Below are 5,908 nucleotides of genomic sequence, written 5' to 3'. Positions count from 1 at the left end.
CCCGAATGAAATGAAATGAAAAAGGAACGGTGAACGGCGAACGAATCGGTTCTGGTCGGGGTGTGTGTGTGGCCAGCTGCGAGAATTTGCCTGAAGTACAGGGAAAAACAAAAACTTACTATATAAAAACTTATCATAGTGACTTCAAGATCATTGTTTGTATTAGACATCTAGTATTAATATCAAACGAAGTTTAAGAATACATTTCTATAAGATTTCATTTTCCAAACATATCTGTTTATTACTTAATTTATTTATATTTCCGCAAAAATTTAAGCACTCAAGTTTTATTTACTAATCCTATTTGTACATCTACAACCAAATTTAGTAATTTACAAGTACTGTCTAGTATTTACTTGATTTATTTTCCCACGATGAATGTTCGAGCATTATTCAGATCGGTGGCTGACAACACTGCGGTATGATTCACCGAGCGGACGCAAGTTCAGGCCGACAATGGAACCATAAATTAATTCGAGCGCTAATTACATTCTCTATGCCGACGACCTATGAAATGTTCCCGCAACAAATCTATGGCGGATAGACTAATAGAACATAGAAATAGGTTTAGCCTGTAGTCATTGTTATTTATTTATTTTTCAAAAAAGTTGTCAGAAAAGTGTTGTTATGTCTTAGGTCATTAAAATAGGTAATAAAGTTATTTTTATTTTTTCTATTTTTAGGTAGACGATTGTATTCATGTAAAGTTGATAAAATGTAGGAATATAAAGTCTATGTAATACTGAGATACTTTAACCTTTAAAAACAATCATAATACATTTTAATTAATATATTATTTTGTTAAAAAAAACTTAACTAGTCATTTGTTCCATAATAACTTACAAAACCTTTGAATTATATAAAATACTGGTAAATATTAAGATTGAATTGTTTTGATTTTCATCAATCACCTGAATAGCAAAAATCAGCATGACGGCAGTAAACTGTAAAAAATAGGTTTGATTCCCGATTAAAAATGACCTACTCAATTTTTTTTCTAAATAAACTAGTAAAAATATAGTTTACTAAATATCTTATACATAAATCCTCTTGGCAAGGTAATTGATATTCATATAATAAAAAAAAACTTATAATCTTTAATAAAATGTCATTTATAAAGTGTAAAATGCAAACGCAGCCATTTTTCATCACGATTGCAATAAGCCGTATAACACGATCTTATTGTATGTTAAGAGCAATATTTTCAGTTAACTCTGCGTTTTATTAGCTGTTTGAATGAATGCTGACTCACACATTCCGTTATTACTGCACATAACTTTCGTACAAGCAGTCTTTGTGCATTTTATTGATTTACAAGAGAACATCTTTGAAGTCAACGTGAGATTATCGTGAAGAACATTTGAATTCTCAGTTTCAGACGCCATCTTTTGTAATAATGGCGCCAATATGTGTTAAAATAACATTATATACAACGAAGTCTTTGTTGTTAGGAACGTTTTTCTATTAAAATAGTATAAAAAAACCTAATTTTAAAGTCAAAGTATTTTTATTGTGTTGATTGAGTAGGTTAAATTAAGTTAAATTCTAAAACTTAACGTTTCCTCAATGGCTTTTAAGTTTCAAATCTTATTTCTAACTTTCCAAATAGTTTCAAAACCAACTAATTTCTATTTGAAAACAGCTTGAAGCCATCAAAATGTCACAGACACAGTCAAAGCAAAATATAGTTAACATCCAGACTTTATTAGTCTCAAAATGAAAGAAAAAGTGTTTGGCGCCGCGCCAGCTCTTAGACATGTTTTCGTATCCCCCTAGTGTGTCTATATGGTAATGAAATGAATTTATACATTTTACTGTTCACTGAACTATTAATACTGGAATTATACATATTGAAACAGTGAATGTTTCAGTCTTTCTAAGCGTAATGCAGCTGAAAAAGCTAAAACAACGTTTTTTCGGAGCACTTCCATAATTAAAATTGAACTTAAAACATCTTTCAACAGAAATTAGCATAGTAAAATGGTGGCAAGGCAAGGATAAATATTATTTTCCTTCTTATAACTCTAACACTAGAATGCCTACACAGCATTTGGTTGTCTTTTACTATTTATAACTGCTTAGTTATGATGTATCCTGATACGTTATTGCATGGTTAACTTTAACTTACATGTAACTAAAAATGCGAAAAGCATACTGTCCGTCTTGTAGTTTTTTTGTATAATAACGGATACGTATTTTTTAATTTGTCCCGCAAACATAAATTGACCAAATTACAGTGAATGAAACTTACGCGTGACGTCACGATTGAGTATAAATTTTACCATATCGTTACGTCACAAGCCCCCTCTCCTAAACTTTAAAACAGTTAATCTTTGTCAATTCTAGTTTTTCTGAAAAAGGAAAAAATACGTGTCTAATACTTTTTAATTATCTAACTGAGGGACTAATGAGATTTTTTCTTTTTATACCCAGTCGTCATCCCTTTTTCGGTAATTCAAACAATGAATTGCCATTAATCTCATTCCAAAATAACTTTTTTCCCGTCAGTCGAAATGTCAAAAAATAACTTCTTAAAAAACATGTCTTTATGCCTTGTTTGTTCTTAGTTCGTTCGCCTTCACCTAATAATTTATGTATCGTGGTATTTGACCATCTTTGAACCTATGAATTTTTGAGCAGCTGTCGATCGATAAAAAGGCTTTCGTTATTATGGCCCACTAGCTAAAGTCTACGATTTTTATTTTCTTTGAATAGAGGATGATAAAGTCAAGATATCTTTTAAATAAAGCTTTGGAAATCATCGAATACATTTATAACAATTCGGATAATTTAGCCGTGAAAGACTTACATAAAAACAAGACACTCTTTTTTAACTTATAGACAAGACAAAGTGCCTTCTTTACCTTAGCAACTTATCTGCATACTTTACAACATTTCTATATTACTCATGCATCAATTATAGCCACAATAAGAGCTAAGAGCCAATGTATTCAATGCGGTCCAATGTTCTATTGTATCATTGTTGTCTTTAAAGGTAAGACTTATTCTGTGTGTCAGTTCAAACCTATCTGAATTGAGTATACCATCAAAATGTGTTTAATGGTTTAGTAGAAAAATAACTCAGGCATATTAGACAGATTTTATTATAAAAATTAATAGTCGATACTATAGCTTTTTTGCACGCAGTTCAATCACTGTTTTTCCAACTGTACTAGTATACAATTTTAAGAACTCATAACCCATAACCTTACCAAATTGACGATAAATGAAAAGATAGGAAAATAGGTCAGTTAAGTACAAATTAGGATTCCAAACTTACTTTTTGTTACCGTTACCGCGTTAGAGCCTGTTTTATGGTGAAATGAGGCCGATTTTATCGGAATTTTATCACGTTTCCTATTTTTGAGTAGTTTATTACGGTTCGTAATTAGGTTTGTTTACTTTCTTGTTTCAGATTCAATGCGACATTTTTGTTTCATTCCGTCTTTCAAGATATACCAGATTAATAAATGAAGCGATTATACAATTATCCATTTAAAAACAATATTATTTAAACTTTGAAATTTATTTTAATATTATTATTATCAAATTTCCCTTACTTTCATACTACTCATATTCCATTGCCAAAAAAAACAGAAATTAAAAATGAAAAATAATCTTTGAAGAAAGACGTGACAAACCGAAGTTTAAGCAGTGTTAACCAACTCTAAACTTATATTACCAACGAATTTGATATTTATAAGTGACTTTATACATTTAGCATTACAGTAATTTATACAACGGTTGTCAGTTTTTGCGGCGACTCGCCCGGACGGATCTAATGACCGACAAACAATGGGCCGCGAATATCCCGCCAGTTTTACTGTCAATTTGACAGCTAACCTACAATTAGGGATGCCAGTGTCCATGTTGAAATTACCTTTTCGTTTGAATTATTTAAAATTAGTTTCCATTAAGTATGACGATAAATAGCTTTGAGAGAAGTGTTTACCTAATTAGTGAGATAGTAACTGTTAAAAAAACAGTAAAACATACTTTAAATCGCCTTTATTCTAATTGAATTTGACTCAAACCAAAATTAATCGAAATCTCTCAGTCTTCTTGACAGCAATCTATTAGTAGTGTCGTGTATCTTAATTTGGCTATAAATCAAAATCTTGAAATATAAATTATACCAAAATGTCGAACGCAAGCTTTTAAACATAAAAATAATCAAAATAATTAACGCAGGTGGCTGAGCAAAAACTAATTTATCTTTAGAATACAGTAGCGATGATCGTGATTTGTTATTTATTTCTACAAGTTAATCTAGATACAAATTACAGTCGCTACTGTCTGACAAGTTACCGTGGCCAGTAATAATAGGTTTTTAAGATATATTAGACTTGGATATGTTAATCAAATGTACGGTTAAGCGTGGTGATCAATGACATCAATTTTTCGGAACAGACGATTTATATTGCAAAAAAAACTCGGTGAAGTACAAGATGGAGTCGCGATATTGAGGTTCCATATTATTATCAAAAGAAAAAAAGATTTGAAAAAGAAATCATCTGTCATCTGCATGAGCATAAAACATGACCATATAAGTCAAAATCAGAATATTATATTTCAAGGAAGCCGTTCTCCAGCCACTCTTCTCTTGATTGATTCTAGGTACACGGGTCCAAAGTATATAAGTAAGTAACTCTTTTAAAAATAATACATTATTGTTTTGTATGCAAAAATGGTGCAAAATGGACGAAAAAGAATCCAACATGGAAAAGTAAAAGAAAAAATCTATTAAATTTTACCAGGGTTAACACTGATATACTTACAAGGCATATTTGAGAAATAAATTACAAGAATTCCGTAAAACCAACAAAACAAAAGAAAAATATAACAACTGATCTTTAAAGCTGCATCTGAAACACAAAATTTATGAATCCAATGCATCTTTTTTACATAACATGCCATTCACAACTGATCCAAACCTTAATATGGTGTTAGACGATAACAGATACTCTGTATTAGGATTGAAACGGCCGCCATGTTGTAATCGATACTTAAACATAGCCCAACTCATCTTACCGGAGGCCCGAAACAGTAATACGTTATGTTAAGTATCAAAGTAGCTGTCACTGAATGATTATAATTACGCAACAGTCAATTTTGACTGCACGGATAGCCGTGTGGTTGAGGTCACCACGCCAAACCCACTGCGCGCGTCGTGTGATCCACGAATGCTTGTTCTGAGTCTGGGTGTCTTTGTGCATGTGTATCGTATGTTCGTGAAATTCTACGCGACACAAGGATTAAATTCTTTATTGCAGGAGTCGTTTATTGAAAAAAATATAGACGTTCTTCCTCTCCTTAACCTTGCTGTGTCTGACAAGGTCCATACTGTTCTCCATTATACGTATAGCATCATCTGTTAACATGTATGTATACTAGAAAGAAAAGTACAACACTAAAGTATTGTGTACTTCTTTTGTTTTCTTGTGAAAGTTCTTTATTTTTCCACCTCCCATAATTCTTTTCCCCGGTCTACTTCTCTTCTAGGTATTATTTAAGAAGTCCCTGACAACCATAATGACATATCAATTATATGGGGTAGGTCTGTGGAAGAAGCCGGGAAATCCATTCCTACCCCTTTGCAATTAATGAATCATATTCTTTTCCGGAACACAATTGGAGTTCTTTTAGATCAGGGGTTACCAACAAGTGGCTCGTGGATCGCGAAAACCTAAATATGTTCCGTGAGTGATTCCGTGAGGTTGAGAGCAAGGTATATAACGAATGAACACAAATTCCTCATAGAATGTTATTTACCAATAAATATGTATTCGCATTCAACAAGCCATCCAAACCTTACTAATCTGACTCGCAGTTGACCAGATTTATTATTATTCCTGCTTTCGGTCCCTGTAACAATATTAAAGTAGTCCCGGAACAAGGAAAGGTTGGT

The sequence above is a fragment of the Trichoplusia ni genome, chromosome 5, assembly GCF_003590095.1.
Source record: "Trichoplusia ni isolate ovarian cell line Hi5 chromosome 5, tn1, whole genome shotgun sequence".
NCBI classification, from domain to species: domain Eukaryota; kingdom Metazoa; phylum Arthropoda; class Insecta; order Lepidoptera; family Noctuidae; genus Trichoplusia; species Trichoplusia ni.
This window is presented reverse-complemented; position numbering follows the sequence as displayed.